This window comes from Oreochromis aureus, linkage group 3, assembly GCF_013358895.1.
Source record: "Oreochromis aureus strain Israel breed Guangdong linkage group 3, ZZ_aureus, whole genome shotgun sequence".
Lineage (NCBI taxonomy): Eukaryota > Metazoa > Chordata > Actinopteri > Cichliformes > Cichlidae > Oreochromis > Oreochromis aureus.
In genome coordinates, this window is record NC_052944.1 from 4,010,661 (window position 1) to 4,029,984 (window position 19,324).

The window sequence follows — 19,324 nt, forward strand, 5'->3', positions numbered from 1 at the left end:
ACACGCCCCTTTTTGCCCGGTCAGGGTGAAAGGTCGGGACAGGCCTGGTTTGGTTCAGTACCGGCCGATCTCCTACATGAGAGAAACCTGGGCAGGAAGTCTGGCTCTGATGCTGATTGGCTACGTTTTCATTAGCTGTGTAATCGGATTACTGCCTCCATCATCAAGATCCAATGTGACTATTTTTTACTTTAACGACTGACAGTCCAAACGACCGTAGGAGGTTTTGGCAAACTATAAAGTGTCTCTGCCAGCTGTGACTCCTCAGAGCTGCCTCCTCACTTAAATATCGACTCCACTCCTGTGTCACACAAAAGTGAAATGTTGCTTTAACAAACACTTTGTTGCTTCTTGTTCTTTGTTCAGCACAGTATCTGATGGTAAACCTCTTGCACACAACTCTGCTCGTAGTTCCTGGTTACTGAGACCTTTTCCTTCACACCTGTCACAGTAGAAGAGGTTTGTAAGGCTTTGAACAGCCACAACACCAGAAACTCGGCCCGTCCTCACAATCGTTCTCCTTCCGTCTTGCACTTGGCTGCAAATATCATAGCTGAGCCAGTGTCTTATATTTCTAATCTTTCTCTACAACAGAAGGCTTTACCACAGATGTGGAAGCGTGCCTCTGTACTCCCCCACTGAAAGCTGGTGATTCTTCAACAGTTAATAATTACAGGCCAATTTCCAAACTCTGTGTCTCATCTAAGGTTCTTCAAAGGCTGGTAAATAATCAACTTCAAAGTTATCTGGGTGAAAATATGATTTTATCTCCCTTCCAGTCTGGTTTTAGGAAACTGCACAGTACTGATAAAAGTTCTCAAAGACGTCTATGAAGCGCTGGATGCAAAGAACTACTGTGCAGTTCTTTTTATTGATCTATCAAAAGCCTTTGACACTGTCGACCACAACAAAAAATCTTCTGGCACAACTTCACCTACTTCCAAGGAGCGTGGAGAGGATGAGGATCTAACAGCACAGGAACTCCAGCAACACTCAGTAGCAGCTGCTCCCAGTCCCTTGGTTTATGAGCTGAGCTGCTGACCACAGCATTTTATGTCATAGATTACTGGAAATAGGCCTTTCAGACCGAGCAGCTGGCTGGTTCTCTAATGTTCTTTTGGACATCAGCAGTGCGTTCAGCTCAATGGTCTCTCTTCCAGCTTTTTAAATGTCACTAAACGAGTGCACAGGGTTCTGTCCTGGGCTACTTATGTCAACGGTGTGGCACAAAATCTAGATGCATCTGTTCATTTTATACCATCACCATAGTTTTCAAACCATTACAGCAGCTGTTGATAGTATTCAGTCTCAGCTGGCTCAGACTGGCTTTAAATGTAGAAAAAACCAAAGTCATGTTGTTCACAAACAGAAAGAGGGTCCGGCTTTATTTCCTTCTCCTGTATCTGCTCAAAGTATTTCTATTGAAACTGTGGCCTCGTACACGTACCTCGGTATTGTGACTGATGACAGTCGTTCCTATAAGCCACACATTGAACATCTAATAAAGACACTGAGGCTGAAGTTGGGCTTCTCTTCCAGGAACAGATCATGTTTCACAGGAAAAAGCTTGTTGCTGCCACCTTTTTTACCTGCCCTGGATTACAGTGACATGATTTATATGAATGACTCTGCTCGCTCTCTTTCATCTGTTGGATTTTGTCCATCATGGGGCATTAAGATTTATAACTGTCTGTAAACCTTTAACACACCACTGTGCTCTGTGTTCTCTGGTTAACTGGTCCTCATTGGTCTTACACAGGATGGTCCATTAGTATCATTTTATCTATAAATCTGTTTCTGGTTTACTGCCTCCTATTTATCAGAGTACATGTCAGGCAAACAGTTTAGTGACAGCCTGCAGTCTCAGGACATCATTACATTCACTGTTCCATCAGTTCATGCAGAGCTTGGGAAGAAGGCGTTCTCCTTTTCTGCTCCAACTTCATGGAAAACAGAACCAAAGGATTTAAGGCTCTCAGTTGATTTCACTTGCAGACTTCAAAAGACGTACACATGTTTTTGTGAAACCATCTCTGGGAGCTTGTTCTCGTTTTTAATATGACTGAGTACATTACACAAACTTTTCTTTTATTGTTGTAATTTTAATATGTTTGTCTGGAACAGGTCTCTCTTGTAAATGAGACATTGAGTCTCAATGAGCCGACCTGTATAAATAAAGCTTCAATTACAAAGTCCTTTGTTTAAAAGTTCCTTCAGCTGCCAGTGGGACGTGCTGTGGCTCTATCGGTTGCTGAGCCTTTATATTGTTAGTTAGAAACTACAAATATAATGGCTCACTGTATTTCAGAATCAGAGAAACTTTATTAATCCAGGAGGGAAACTGAGTTGTCATAGCAGCAAATATCCAAGAAACAACAAGCACTCATATAAAGTGAGTGTAGAAACAGAGTTATGATAGATAAATATTCAGAGAAATAGAGAAATACAGAAATATAGGTATAAATATACATACCAGTATAAAAGGATAAGTATGTGTGCAAATATATTGTGGTGTACAAAGTGACAGGCTGCATTGAGGTGTGATTATTTCTGTTCCACATGTGTGGATCTGACCCAAGTGGATGAATTGAAGAGTCTGAAGGCAGCAGAAGGAACAATCTCCTGTAACGCCCCTCAGACAGCGGGGTTGAAGGAACCGGCTGCTGAAACTGCTGTGCAGATTGTCCAGTGTATCATGGAGGGGGTGAGAGTCATTGTCCATGATTGACAGCAGTGTGTCACAGATCACCTCCTCCAGGGTGGAGAGCTTCATGCCAACAACAGACTGATAAAACATAGAGAGCAGCTGCTGCATATGTTGAAGGACCTCCCTGAGCGTGGCTGTAGCTCAGGTTGTAGAGCGGGTCATCTACTCACCGGAAGGTTAGTGGTTTCATCCCAGGCTCCTCCAGTCTACATGCCAAATATCCTTGGGCAAGATACTAACCCCATGTTGCCCTCCGATGCATCCATCAGAGTGTGAATGCGAGTGAATGTTAGATAGAAGCACTAAAAACCTTCGATAAAGTGCTTGTGTGAATGGGTACGATTGGGTGAATGCACAAATTGTATAGAGTGCTGTGAGTGCTCAATGAGAGTAGAAAAGCACTATATAAGAACCAGTCCATTTACCTTTTACCATCTGAGCCTTCGTAGAAAGTAAAGCTGGCTCAGACCCTTTTTGTAGGCAGCGTCCATGTTGGCAGACCACTCCAGCTTGTGATCCAGATGAACTCCCAGATACTTAAAGGATTCAATTCAATTTTATTTATATAGCGCCAAATCACAACAAAAGTCGCCTCAAGGTGCTTTATATTGTACAGTAGATACAGAGGAAAAACAACAACAATCATATGACCCCCTATGAGCAGCACTTTGGCAACAGTGGGAAGGAAAAACTCGCTTTTAACAGGAAGAAACCTCCAGCAGAACCAGGCTCAGGGAGGGGCGGGGCCAACTGCTGCGACCAGTTGGGGTGAGAGAAAGAAGACAGGATAAAGACATGCTGTGGAAGAGAGACAGAGATTAATAACAGATATGATTCAATGCAGAGAGGTCTATTAACACATAGTGAGTGAGAAAGGTGACTGGAAAGGAAAAACTCAATGCATCATGGGAATCCCGGCAGCCTCACGTCTATTGCAGCATAACTAAGGGAGGATTCAGGGTCACCTGGTCCAGCCCTAACTATATGCTTTAGCAAAAGGAAAGTTTTAAGCCTAATCTTGAAAGTAGAGATAGTGTCTGTCTCCCGAATCCAAACTGGAAGCTGGTTCCACAGAAGAGGGGCCTGAAAACTGAAGGCTCTGCCTCCCATTCTACTTTTAAATACTCTAGGAACAACAAGTAAGCCTGCAGAGCGAGAGCGAAGTGCTCTAATAGGGTGATATGGTACTACAAGGTCATTAAGATAAGATGGGACCTGATTATTTAAGACCTTGTAAGTGAGGAGCAGGATTTTGAATTCAATTCTGGATTTAACAGGAAGCCAATGAAGGGAAGCCAAAACAGGAGAAATATGCTCTCTCTTCCTAGTCCCTGTTAGTACTCTTGCTGCAGCATTTTGGATTAGCTGAAGGCTTTTCAGGGAGTTTTTAGGACATCCTGATAATAAAGAATTACAGTAGTCCAGCCTGGAAGTAATAAATGCATGAACTAGTTTTTCAGCGTCACTCTGAGACAGGATATTTCTAATTTTAGAGATGTTGCACAAATGGAAGAAAGCAGTCTTACATATTTGTTTAATATGTGCGTTGAAGGACATGTCCTGGTCAAAAATGACTCCAAGGTTCCTCACAGCATTACTGGAGGCCAAGGTAATGCCATCCAGAGTAAGAATCTGCTTAGATACCATATTTCTAAGATTTTCAGGGCCGAGTACAATAACCTCAGTTTGATCTGAATTAAGAAGCAGAAAGTTAGCGGCCATCCAGGTCTTTATGTCTTTAAGACATTCCTGCAGTTTAACTAATTGGTGTGTGTTACCTGGCTTCATGGACAGATAGAGCTGCGTGTCATCTGCATAGCAGTGAAAATTTATGCTATGTCTTCTAATGATACTGCCTAAGGGAAGCATGTATAATGTAAACAGAATTGGTCCTAGCACTGAACCCTGTGGAACACCATAGTTGACCTTAGTGTGTGAAGAGGACTCTCCATTTACTTGAACAAATTGGAGTCTATTAGATAGATATGATACAAACCACTGCAGTACAGTACCTGTAATACCTACAGCATGTTCTAATCGCTCTAATAGGATATTATGGTATTAAATCCAGTTCTTTGTATTCCTTAACGGTCAAGAAAGACACGGCTCAAAGTGGTCTAAGTTAAAAAATTATCTTTAATTTTACATTTTCCAGAAAATGGAGACTTAGCACAGAAACACCAGCTCAGGTCTGAAAACATCAGAAGCCAGCATGGTTATATAGTTCTGCTGCACGTCACACACACTCAGTTTACTTAGTTCCTCTGTTTTGTGTCTAATTTATTAATATGCCTGTGCACTAAAACTTCCTGTGCAGTTTGCAATAACTTCCCCTTTCTGAGGTCTGTTGCCAGGGCAACCTGTCACCCTTCGTCTGAAATTAGTTTCACTCTCTGTCTGCTCCTCATATTGTGCAAAAACATGCAGTTTCCTGTCAGCCTGTGACCTAGTCAAGTCTGGGCCTCTCATAAAACAATCCAATCAGCAAATAAGCATTAAGAATATATATTTATTTCTTAACAGACCCCCTCTTTAACTAATTCTATTAGTTAATCTAATTAACTCATTCCCTCAATAACTACTGTGATCTACGAACAAATATAATTAGCTTTTTCTGGTAAAAGGTCCTACATTACTTTTATCACTCTTTGGAAACAGCCTCTGTAGAGTTCAAATTTAAAATTTACTCCTGGTTTTTCACCCTCTAGGGGTAACATATATCCGGCCTTAACACTATTCTTGGGCAATTTACATAACATAGAAATCCTGCAAACTATTACTAAAGTCCTTCTCATTACTCTTCATTAATTTTATGCTGCCATTTAACCTGTGTCTAACGAGCTTTTAGTCTCCTAAGCAACACATTTGCTGTAACTGTGGTTCTCTGTGCTCTGTGCTTCTTTTTCAGGTCCCCCTTTCTCTGGTTGGTTCCGTTCGGTTTGGTGCTTCCTGGATTCTCACCAACCCCTTGGTGATTCTTGTTGTGGTCCAGAAATCTCCTGTAAAGGAAACAAAACACCTTTCCCTGCAACGCCTCCACAACCTATTATGTTCATCAATTGTTCTCTTAATTCTTCCAACTTGGTTCAACCTATCATGTTCGGGACTCTCTAATCAAAAGGATTAGACTGATTATGTGTGTAAGCGTGTCGGCATTCATCCATCGGCACTCAAGGTCATCCCTACAATATATCAGTTTAGTCAGTCACGCTGAACGACATTTTTGACCTTCACTTGACCGAGTGACTCATATGAGCACAATTGCAATGTGTTTATAAACAATCATTTATACATATATAATCTTCAATGTTATTCATTTGGGTCAGCGACACTTTCTGTCAGGGCTCTGTGTGCAGGTGGATGGAGAGGTGGATCCAATCGCAGGACTCAGACACTGAATGGTAACTTAAAAACTTCTGCTTCACGTCAGCAGAAGCTGACGTGAAGCTGACGCTGTGATTTTGTTTGTGACTGTTGCGAGTCGCGCTGAACCGAGTAAGTGGAAAAAAGTGGAAAAAAGGGTGTTTTTCCTGATATCGATATTTTTGACACTGGTTAGCAGTTTACATTACAAAGCTGCAGAAAACTAGCTAATCACTAGCAACTGCCACAACTAGCTAAACGTAAGCTAAAGTGGCAGTTTTTCGTTGTTGACGCTGTCACTGGTACGAGATTTCGGAATGGCACCGCTTACCTCAACATCCAGTTGTGAAAGCTGCGTCAACCTGAATTCTTAAACATTCTTCACTGTAAGGATTTTACCCAGCACGTCACGCAGCCGACTCACAACAGAGGACACACTCTGGACCTGGTCATCACCCATGGGCTGTCCACCAGTGTGTCCTCTGTTGTTGACTTGGCTGTCTCTGACCACTACTGTGTGTTTTTTAACATCACCGGTTTCATTCAGCGGGAGACCTCGGTGCGAACTGTGAGGAGGCGCTATCTAACCTCTGAAGTGGCTGCAAATTTTACCAGGGTTTTAGACGAATGCCCCCCTGTGATTCTACCTGCACCCTGTGATTTCATTTTTAATCATTTTAACCTCAAACTGAAGAAAAGCCTTGACTCCGTTGCTCCACTCACCACCAAAAAGATTAACGTAAAACGTGTATCACCCTGGAGAAACGAAGAAGTCAAAACACTCAAAAGGAATTGCAGGGCAGCAGAAAGGAGATGGAGGAAAAATAAAAATGAAATCAACTATCAAATACTTTGCGAGCAACTTAAAATTTACAATAATACACTCAGGAATTCAAGAAATTCATACTTCGCCAAAATAATCAGTAATAACAAAAATAATCCCAAGGTCCTCTTCTCCACCATAGATCACTTATTTAACCCTGATTTTAACAGCTCCCAAAGAACCCCACAGACTCACTCTGTGAGCAGTTTGCAGACCACTTCAGGGGAAAAATCAACACCATCAGATGTGATATTTTATCTTCTCGTGATATGATTTTAAACACATCTGAGGGCTCGACTGTACCTGAGGAGACACTGGACAGCTTTGTCCTGGTTAATGCTGAGAACCTTAAGTTTTCTCCACAGTGAGATCCACCGCATGTCTTTTAGATCCAATCCCCTCTCCACTTTTTAAAACACTTTATGGATTTTTTGAAGCTGAGCTTTTATACATGATGAATTGCTCTCTTCAGTTGGGTGTCTTCCCTGCTGCCTTTAAAACGGCGGTGGTGAGGCCCCTTCTGAAGAAGAGCAATTTGGATTGCAATAATTTTAATAACCACACACCTGTATCCAACTTACCATTTTTAAGTAAAATTTTAGAAAAACTTGTTTTTACTCAGATTAATGATTTTTTGAATGATAAACAGATCCTAGAAATATTTCAGTCTGGATTTCGGGTGAACCACAGCACAGAGACCGCTCTCCTAAAGGTTTTAAATGATCTTAGATGTAACTGGGACTCCCAAAAGCTCTCAGTCCTGGTGCTACTGGATCTAAGCGCAGCCTTTGATACAGTAGACCACGCTATACTTTTAAACAGACTGAAACACATGGTGGGCCTCTCTGGTGCTGTACACAACTGGTTCACTTCCTATCTCTCAGACAGAACTTTTATGGTGAGTATGGATACATGCTCCTCTAAGATCCATAAAATGACATGTGGTGTGCCTCAAGGGTCGGTTTTAGGCCCTGTACTTTTTAATTTGTATATGCTCCCTCTTGGCGGCGCCATCAGGAGGCATGGAGTGAACTTCCACAGTTACGCTGATGACACTCAGCTGTACATCTCCGTGTCTCCTGATGACACCAGACCAATGGATGCCCTTTTTAACTGTATTTTAGATATAAAATCTTGGATGGCAGAAAACTTTTTACAGCTTAACCAGGACAAAACTGAAGTTTTAATCATCGGTCCTGAAGCTCAGAGAGAGAAACTCTTGTCTAAATTACAGGCATTTTCACTATGCCCTTCACTACAAGTGAAAAACCTGGGTGTTATTTTTGACTCTGAGCTTGGTTTTATCCCACATATTAAACACGTAACCAAAATTGGATTTTATCATCTAAAAAATATAGCCAGAGTCCGCCCTATTCTCTCTCGGGCCAACACGGAGATGCTGATGCATGCTTTTATTACCAGTCGCATTGATTACTGTAATGCCCTGCTCTCTGGTCTCCACAAAAAGAATATTTCACCTTTGCAACTTTTGCAAAACTCTGCAGCTCGTGTGCTGACGAAGACCAGAGGGCGCGCCCACATTACACCGGTTTTACAATCGCTGCATTGGCTCCCCGTGTGTTTCAGGATCGAGTTTAAAGTTCTTTTATTGGTTTTTAAATGTCTTAATGGTCTTGGGCCTTCTTATCTTTCAGATCTGCTTTTACCATATGAACCCTGGCGGACCCTGAGGTCCTCTGGTACTGGCCTTTTGATTGTCCCTAAAGTCAGGACTCATACTCATGGAGAGGCAGCTTTTCAGTGGTATGGTCCTCGACTGTGGAACAGCCTGCCGGAGGAGCTCAGGGCCGCAGAGAACGTTCATGTTTTTAAAAACAGGCTCAAGACCCACCTTTTTAATTTAGCTTTTACCTAACGTTTATTTATTTTATGCTTATTTATTCTATCCTGTGTGGAGGAGGAAGTATTATGTTTTGTCATTTTGATTTATTATTTTATTTTCACTTCAGATTGTTGAGTTGGGTCTATAGTTTTGGGGCTTTTGGGTGTTTTTGTATTTTTATACTGAAGTCTTCAGTGGGGGAGAAGCTGACTGCAGGCTGACAGGAAATGTGTCTGCAAGCCATGCTTTTGCAGAAGTGAAACTGTTCAGAGAGCAGATGCACAGTCTGTGCACCCACAGACAGACGAGACACACACACGCTTAGTTAGAGGGATCACTGATAGGGGAAAGTTCAAATTGTTTTGCTTGGGGTTGCTTTTAGACTATATTAGGAGGAGCAAACATATTGGCAGATCTGAGAAGGAAAACCTGTGTTATGAAAATGATTTTAATCTTTTATACATGATTGCATTTGAGCTTATTAAAGAGCTGTGGCTCCTGGTCAAGTGAAGGTCAGAAACTCTTGGCGGGCGTTATGATCTGCCAATACACGGTGAGGAGGACAGGAGCTCTGAAAGGAATTGCAACACACCTGCTTACATGACATATGCCTGGAGTTATATCCTTATATCCTTATATCCTTTAGAGCTAAGAGTTAAGTTTGTATCATTTATCACTTATATCCTTTTAAGTAAGTTTTAAGGTTCATTTATGTTCAGTTTGAGTAAGTTTCCTTCATGGTTTGAGTATCACCATTTGAGTGTGACATTTAGAAGTCACACATAGTTCAGCTGTGCACGAGCACAGGCCTTATGTCTGGCTAGGACGAGGGTTGTGAGGTGAGCCGGAGTGCAGGAGAGGTCATGACACATACATAGCATATACTGCAGACACACACACACACATGCACACCATAATAGATCTATTTTGGTAAGCAAGAAGTGAAGATGTGTTTTTGCTGCAAATGCAGAATTGTGCCGACGTACTTAGAGGAAGTGCACCAGATCTCCCACAGGGAAGCGACAGCGAAGACGAGCTGAGGGGAAGCACCGACCTGAAGACTATGTTCTTTTAAAACTATGTTAAAGGTTGTTGACAGAACATTTGTGGTTTTGGAGCTGACGTATGCTGTATTAAATCTGCCTAGCAACAGAAAAGGGGGCTGTACTATCTTAACCCTATAAAACCGTTGTCTGAATATGGTAAAGACAGTTCAATACTGATTGGGTTGTTGAACTCACACATGTGTTCATTAAAATGCCGTCTAAATTGCACACGCCTGGATCTGTGGTTATTTATGGATTCCTCTCTCAACATTGAACCTTAACACCTGTTATTCTATTTATATTATTAATTTAGTTTTACCTAATATCTATTGATTGTATTCTTATTCATTTTTTATCTTCTTACTCTGTTTATACTTATATTTATATTGTATCCCACTCTTATTTATTTTATCTTTTTATCCTGTTTATATTCTTATTAGGTCATATCTCCAGTGTTTCCTCGGAGGGGCTCTCTGCACCGGGGCTGTGATCGACCGTGGCTGCTGGGGCCCTGTGGGTCCTCTGAGCCTGGCTGGGGGGCTTCTCTGCCTCCCTCCTGCTGTGTGCCCAGCCTGGAGGCTGTGGTCTGTGACCGGCTCCCGGTGCAGACAGCTCCCTGTGGTAGTGTTTCCTCACTTGGCTAATGCGTACCCAGCCCAGTTTGACTCTTTAGGCGTGTGTGTGTGGGGGAGTGAATGTGTGTATCCATGACCGTTTCTGTTAATGAGAGTGCGGGGAATGAGTGGGAGGGTGGGGTGGGGTGGGCTGCTTTTAACCATGTAAAGTACTTTGTGCTACAGTTTTTGTATGAAAAGTGCTTTATAAATAAAGATTGATTGATTGATTGACAAACCTCAGGTTTATTGCTGGTACGAAAACAAAACATGAAGTGAACACTGAACACGGAGAACCGAAACACACAGGCATCATCTGAGGGTACGACGTGACACTGGGTTGAGGAAAACACAGGGCTTAAATACACAGGGTAGTAATGAGGGAACGGGCAACAGAAGGGAGAGATCAGGGCTGACGAGACAGGGGAACCAAGCTGCACACACTAACATAAGACAAAGACTTTCACAATAAAACAGGAAACATGAACCCAACACAAAGACGCAGACTCGACACTGAGAGACAGACAGAAAATGACACCTGGCACTAAACCCACACAAAACATGAGAACACAAATCCTAATAAACAGAAACATGAACTAAGTAATCATCATCACCACCACCACCATAATCAGCAATACAAGAGAATAAGAAAACAATCCATCATTCAAAAATAAACCAAAACATAATAAACCCAAAATACTGGGTCAACACTGACCCAGAACCATGACACTTTTGACTCCCTTTTAAGAAGCTCTCTTCTTCTCTTATCTAATCATGAACATCCTGTACAAAAAACTGTTGCTCTGCAAGTGCAAAGTTTCCAAGCAAACTGTGTCTTAACTTCCTGTTATCTGTCTCTGCAAACATTTTTTTACATTGACCTTTTACTACTCTGTCACCTTTCACAATAGATCATCTCTTCATGTAAGAAAATCATTATAAAAGATCAAAGAGAAAACAAACATTTTCAGTCAATTAAGTTTAAGCATAAAAGCAATTACTTATGAGTAAGTTTTATCATAGCTACAATATCAAACACCCAGAAGGTCATAAAATGATCCTAAAGCCCCTTATTTCAATTTAAACCCAAAATCCCCTTCTTGACACATTCTATGTGTCAAATAAGCTACAGACCAGCTACTGAAACTGAAAATGCTTCACCACCTCTTAGAAAATTAAAAGAAAAAGGTTAGTCATATTATTTCTCTAAAAACCTCAGCTATTCTCCTCTCGAGTACACTTCCTCCGGACCTCCAAACCTGTGTTCAGGAATAAAATCATCATGTTAAATCTTTTAACCTCCTGGCTCCACTCAGAGCTGCCTAGAAACAAATCCTATTGTTAACTTCATTTTAAACCTCAATGTTCCCACTTGTAATACAATCTGTGTTATAACAAAACTTAAGACAGAACAGTTATCAGTCATGTTCTTCTTACACAATTTTCCATATTTTGATCTCATTTTGCTCCTCTTAATGTAACGGTACATTTTGATTTTATTTATCAGACTTATAATATATTTATATATATTTATAAATTTGCTTTCCTTACTTTGCTCCTGTCTTCCTCCAGTACCAGCTCTTTTAATAATTTACTGTTTTAAAGGAAAAAAACTTGGTCACTTGGACAAGTGTTTGTTATTCTATAACTGCATTTTCATATGAAAAGTCTATCAATCCCCTATGTAACTCATAAATATTACTTTGGTTGTAATTATTTTCCTCTATAAAATGTAATTGACTTCTACAGTGCCCTGCTTTTGTTAATAGTAACATGAGTAACGTCCAACATTTTCCTCCCCTTTAGCATCTGACATTTTCCCCACTATATAATTTACTACCATAATCTAAACCCAGTCAATAACACAACATTTCCTTACAGCAAACATCAGCAACCCAAAAAAGTCTGCAGCTCCCAACTAATGTCAATCTTCCAGTTTCCTTCTCACTATTCTCCTACGAGGTGAATTGTTTGTCAACCTTTATTCATCCTAACCTTGGTCCAGTCGTTGTCTCAGTGTCAGGTCAGTCAAACCTTTGGTCCACGTCGTCAGTCCATCACAGTTCAGTCACACCTTCACTCACACGCACTCACACCAGATATTGCTGATAGTGGAGACTCCCGCACAAATAATCTCCACCCTCAGCTCATTCATTTGTTTTATTTTTTAGAAAAAGAGTTCTTTATAATCTTTAACTGGATTGACTCGCTGCAATCCTTTTAAACAGGAACTCAAACTCATCAGTTCCCACAGGTCAGCTTTTCCTCAGCCCATTATAATCTGGAAAAGCTCACCTTATATTTGCTCTCCCGAAAATTTTACAGCGCTGTTAATTCAATCGTTCAGGCCTGCGTAGAACAAAAATGAGAAAAAGAGAGCTGATTATTAGCTCATCACAACACAAAACATCATCACCTGACAGGTTTTCTCTAAGTGCACTGTTACCATTTTAAAGGCCCATTGTAGACATGTCCATGTTTAATAAAACTCCCTCTATTAAAATAAGAAAACAACCCAAACCTGTCATAATCAACTCATCACTACAACAACAACCCCAAAAGTCTTAATCACAGAAAAGTTTTGCTTATTAATCTAACAATATGTTATGGGGATTAGAACTTCAGGGCCACAAAAGTTTTGCCCTACTCTTGGCTTAATTAACACATAATCTCAAATCAGACTTAAAATCACTCCCTCTGTTCATTTTCCTCACATCATACTTCAGTGGCCTCGGGTTCTTCAGCGTCCTGACAATCTGAGGTCAAATTACATAGTTTCACCTGCTAAATACACAGAAAATCTTGTTAAAAGCTGCACAGTTTGCACAACATTTATATTCCCATTAAGCCCTTTCTAAAGATGTTATAACAATCTATCATCACTAAATTCTACATTTCTTGTCCAAATCTGCACTTCTGGACAGACCTGACCACCTTATTTCATTATCCTGTATTTTACCATTATATATTTCACCAAGTGATTCTTCTCAGTCACTGCTGTGTTTCCTTCATTGAAAGCCTCACACACAGCCAGACAGGAAGCTTCTCTGTCACCACTCATTTCAGCTCATTTGCATACTGAGTCATACTTAAATAAGTTACCCTGACAAGAGAAATGCATATTTAAAACCTTCCCACATGATTCAATTATTTTTATTTTCTTCCTAAAGTAATCACTTGTTTTACTCAATCGGCACAAAAGCACTAATTCACTATTCTAACAACTACTTTCAGCTTTTAATCACTTTTTCCTTTTCACAAAATTGTCAGGGAACTTTCCTGAGTTATTCCTCACTTCAATCAGCTGTGTGGCCTCGCAGATCAACACAGGCCCAAATCAGCTGTTTCTTCTCTCCATTGCTTCTCTCTTGATCTTTTCAGTCATTTCTTCCAGGATTACTCCCAGCATGGCAAATATGAAACTCAGTGTCCAGTGCTGTCCAGTGCTTTCACACAGTTATTTATCCCACTGTGCATGTTGCATCAAGTGTTTTCTTACATGCTGCTGGAGTCTTCAGTGTTATAGGTCCGTTGCACTGTCTTTTTGCCTGCTGTCAATTCTTTAAGTAAACGGTGATCTGTCTGTCTTCTGTCTTCATCAGGAGATTAACTGTCCTTTAAGCTTCTTCTCAGGATGAGGACAGAATGAGAGGGGAAGCTGTCAAATTTTAAGCCAAAGACTGGCCTGTTTGTCATCCTGTTGCGAAATCAGTTTCACCCTGGTTCTTTTTATTCCTCGGGCATCCAGAGACGGCACCGGACTCAGTAGTCATTTTCACAAAACCTCTGTATACGTGACTTCCTGGGGGTCAGAAAAGTAATCTCCTCACCCAAGCTACACCAAATTCCTCTACACAACATAGAAAACAGAGTTAACATATTACAAATATTGAGACCGCCACTCTGCATCCACTGGGTCGTTGGCCTCTTGTTGTCTTACATTTACAGATGAGGTGGAGTCTCCTGCAAACCTATATCCAAGTTATGGCAATTATGAACTTTTATTAAAGGTACAAGCATCCCCAACTGGAGCTTCCTGTCTCCTTTTTGACAGCAGACCCCCAGTGTCCATAAATTCCTTTCTGTCTAAACAATTACACACACTCTCAGGCTACAGCTAAGCCAAACTGAAACACACAGACACATCCTTTCCTATTCATCTGATCTACTGCTGGACCCTCTCATCTAAGCAAATTTAATACATTACATTCTAATTATTATTTTCTTGTACTCACAGCACGTAAAAGCAAAAAAGGAGTTTTAGAAAATCGCCGTTTATGTGTGGACCAAACAGCTGGGTTTTCATAAATACCCGTGTAGTTGTGAAAACACGTAAAAGAGTTAGTAGTTTATTTTATTACTACCTGTAATTTATTGCAGTTTACTTGTATTTGCTTAATTGTTTCCTAAATGTTTGAGGTGTGAAATAAACCGCAATGGAGCAAAATATGGGTGTGTGTGGTTGGAAGATGTGTTTGTGCGTCCGTGCGTGCGTGCGTGCGTGCGCGTGTGAGGTGGGCGCAAACATTTTTCTTGTAAAACAAGAAAAATGGGCTAGCAAATGGGCCTAGCAAAAAAAGTTTGGGAACCACTGGGTTAACTCATAAAATGAGTTAAAAAGGGGGAGACTGTTACGAAATAAATATATATTCTTAGTGCTTATTTTCTAATTATATTGTTTCACATGTATTTTAATAATAAAGGCTTTTATAAACCAAGGCCAGATGTGGCAAAGAACGAGGTCAGAGGGCGACAGGTCGCCTAGCAACAGAGGCTTTAGTAAGGGGAAGTTAAGAAACAGGAAGTTTAGTGCAGAGCTGCAGAGGCATATTAATAAAATACAGGAAACCAGACAGAAAAAGCAGAACTAAGTAACACACACACACACACACACACACATCAGACCAGAAGGAGTTGTTTTGATGGAAACTGTGTGTGTCTGTGTGTGATGTATAGCAGAACTATGTATACATATTTTGCCTGGCAATGCTTTTAGAACTGGGGTACGTGCTCGTGTCTGCAGTTCTCCCTTTCCAGAAATGTACAATAAAGATCATTTTTTGAGCTTTGACCACTCTGAGTAGGAAGTCTTTCTCTGTCGCCAAAAGAATTCAAAAGAACGCAATTTAATCCCTCCTACCCACCTCGACATACAAACTCTGTGTGGCTTCACGTGTTCTCTTGATGTTTACATGATCGAAATAACTTGAACACAAACACAAACAAAGAGGAAGACCGCACCGGAAGGAAAAAACTACAAGTCCCAGCATCCTCTGTGTTTAGGGAGCAGGAGTGAAAGTGAAAGCAGGAGGAGGAAGGTGGAGCTGAGGCAGGTGAGTGTTAACATGAATATGTTTCTTCTTATGACATAAAATAATTCCACGCTGTTCGTGTCTGTGGGTGAAATGTGAGGCCGGTCGGCTCCTCTGAGCGCTGGTTTCCTGTAAGTAGAGAGGAAGTGAGTTTAGCTGAGCCTCCGTTTAGTGTGAGAGAGCAGGAGGAGAGTGAGAGCTGTGCTGAGGCAGGGTGAGTGTTAACACCGCTCTGACATTACTGTGTCTCTGTGGCGGGAACAACAGGCTCCGTCAGTGGAGGCAAAAATAATCAGACTTTGGTTTTCAAAGGAAACAACTTTATGTCGGAAGTTCCCGCACGCTCATTGGATAACGATGTGTCAATCTCGAGCTATTAGCCAATGAGCGTCATGGAGTCACAGAAAGACCCGCCTTTATCACGGGACTTTAAAAACTACAATGGCGACAGAAACTCGGTGAGTGGAGTTCAGGCTGACGTCATAAACCGTGACGTTTGAGCCACTTCCTGTTCTCAGTCCCAGCGTCCTGATCACCGAGGTTTCTGTTGCTCTGATATCTGATATTGATTATATTGGTAAACAGGCTGTAGCATAAACATCAGGTCTGTTCTGAAAACTGTCTTTATTTTTTCAAAGTAAGGGAATATCTGTGGTGTGATACCGCGGGCTCATGGGCTAAGGACTTGGATTGACAAGCGCAGATGATTGTGTTGTTTCTTATAAAGGCTTGTGTGTGTGTGCCTTCCTGTGTGTGTCCTTGTGTCAGTGGAACTGAATCAGTGTGTTAGAGAAAGTGCTCCTCTGCTGTGCCGTCATCGTGTGGATGCTTCTTTTAAAGTTGGAACTCATGTTTTATGATCTGCTTCATTTCATTGAACCTTTATTTCTAACCATGAAGTCCTTTGAGGTTACAGCCTCCTGGTTAGGTTTAGGCTGTTCTTGTGCTTCAGGCTGAAATATGAGGAGTAAGGAGTGGGGCTGGTTAGCCCTCATGACCCTCACCATAACGCATACGTCACAGGACAGTGTTTACCACAGAAACTCCATGAAATGATCAATGAGAACTTTAGAAACCCGTCAGTGTGATGCTTCCAGTACAACAGCACCTCTGAGTGTGTGTGTTTGCCTCTCAGACTAACTCCACCCTGACATCAAGAAGATGGAGGAAGAGGATGGAGCAGCATCTGCAGCATCCAGCTGTGTGTCTGTGAGGAGTGACCGGTCCAAAGAAGAACCTCCAAAGTTCAGTAATGAACCTGCAGCAACAATGTAAGAGAGCTGCTGACTCATTTATTCAGTGTAAATAATGATTTTTGATGCAATGGGAGAAGGAAAATGACAAAAACAGTTTTAAAAATAAGGATTAAAATATTACAAACTATATTTCTGAGTTTCCTGATGTAGTACAAAAATATATGAACATAACTGTATATAGGACAGATATTTTACGGTTCTTTTAGGCAGCACCAAAAAACAAAAAGACTATTTTTAAGCTGTCTGAGGTGGTGAGTCAACATGTCACACTGGGTCAAAGGTCAGGGAGTAAAAGTGTGTTTTAAAGAAGGTTTAAAAGCAGCGAGTGAAGGAGCCTGTCGAGGTAAATCGTTCCATAACTGATCAAATGCAGTTGGTGATGTAGGCTGATCCTGTTTCTGTGTCATTGATGCTGTTCAATCAGGTTCTGTGAGAGAAACATAAAGAACTGTTTTCCTGTTAAATTAACTCCATCTATGACAATGTTAAAGACTAACAGGACAACCATAACGTTTGTTGCCTCGCTGTTTTATTAGCCATAGCAGCTAACAGCTACCTTAATTCTAGCTTAGCAGACTGCTAATGTGGCTATGGGCTAAAGGTACTTTGGGAGGCTCCCATATTTCCACAGGGGTTGCAGCAGCAGATGGATCCATGTGTTTGATGCTTCCTGATGCAACGCTTCTAGTTATCTGGGTTTGGGTTTGCTTTTTTACATTTAAAAAGATTTAATTTGCTTTTGCAGTTGAAATTACAAGTTTACACAGCGCTGTAGACCTCTGTGTGAAATCAAGCATCTGGTTCACAGAGAGGATAACCCTCAATTCAACAGAAACAGAGATTATCGTAGCCATCGCTCTCTCGCATGGACGTGGCAGTCTTGCTGTCTGCTGTGAATCCTCCCCGTACCTCCGTGACCTCGTCTGGTATCTGCTCCCTCCTCTGTAAGAGACAGTAAAGGAAAACACGTCTCTGCCTAGTCTTGAAAATCTAATCTTATCATCCATTGTTCTTCTAGGGCCTCTTCTTCTTGTGGCCTCAGCTAACTGCTAATATTTAAATGGCTAACATTAACATTTGTGCCAGCCAGGTTGTTCAGTGTTGTGACAGTCAGCTGCTTCAGCTGCTGCTGGGATGGGCTGTGGCAAAGAGAACAGAGAAAATCAAAATCAGAGTTTTTCTCTCAATTAAAAGCAAGGAAACAACAATATATTCTACATGGTGACACTGATGGTTTATGGTGTTTGGGTGTGTTTTCCTGTATTTATGCAGATAAAGTGTAAACTCAGATGAATTATACCATCAAATGTTAAAGGAAAATATCAGGATGAGTGTCTGTGAGCTGAGAAGGACGTGAAGCGAGCAGTTTATCCCAGAGCTGAAGCTGCTCTGTGTGCAGAGATGAGCTCAGATTCCTGCTGTGATTGATCAACAGTCACAGAAATGTAGACTTGTAGTTATTACTGCAGGATGGTCACAGCAGATACTGATAAACATGGATTATGAGGATGGATGATCAAGTTTCTCACTCTCTCCTTTAAATCTCACTTTTTTTTTCTTCACAGTTTATCTGTTAATTTATTCATGAATAACACTGAAAGAGTTTCTGTTATATTTCCCCTTGAACATCAGCTTATTAGGGCGGCATTAGGAAATAGCCCCCCTCCAAAGAATGAATGAATGAATGATGATAATAATAAAATGATTAAAAAGCAGAGCTCAGAGTGGTAGATGGTCAAACATGGATCCACGGGTGGTTCAACTGCATTTGGTGACGTGACTAAAGCAAATCTTTCAAATAATCCCACCATCAACGGGATGTTGTCTCCTTTACTACGGTTACTTTACTTGGTCACCGTGTGAATTTCTTTGAAATGAACCAAATTCTTTTATTTGTTGGTTGTTGCATATTTAAGCTCTACAGTCAGGAAAGGAGGAGATGAGGCCTCAACAATGTTGGGTTGTAGCTGTGGTTCAGGTTAGAGTGAGTGTCCATGGAATAAATGTAAGTCAGTGAACTGGAAACATGACTGTGTTCAAACTTTAGACTCATTATAAAAAGGAAACAATCAAAGGTGGACAGAAGTATCTCCACTTTGACTTTTCTGTGTCACCATCAGAGCTTCTGCACAGTGTGGAGAAAGACCCAGAAGCAGAGCTGGACTGCAGACAGCCAGTCAGAGCAGCTGTGTACAAAGTAAGACTGAACATCTGTCTGCTGATGGACTCATTTCTGAAAACTGGACTTCTTGTGTTGTTCAGACATTGAAGAGTTTTCTTTCTCTTTAGTCTCATTGTTTTTCTTTCTTTCAGCAGATGTTGGTCTGCAGGAGGTTTTAGATGAACATAAGATCAGTCTG

General features: G+C 41.1%; 1 long non-coding RNA gene across 1 annotated transcript; it reads left to right on the forward strand.

Moving 5' to 3' along the window:
- Positions 1 to 15,616: 15,616 nt before the first annotated feature.
- Positions 15,617 to 19,141, forward strand: LOC120439032. The gene is made up of 3 exons (XR_005612330.1): positions 15,617 to 15,729; positions 16,844 to 16,979; positions 19,085 to 19,141. It is a non-coding gene; the product is annotated as an uncharacterized LOC120439032 (long non-coding RNA).
- The last annotated feature ends 183 nt before the right edge of the window (positions 19,142 to 19,324 follow it).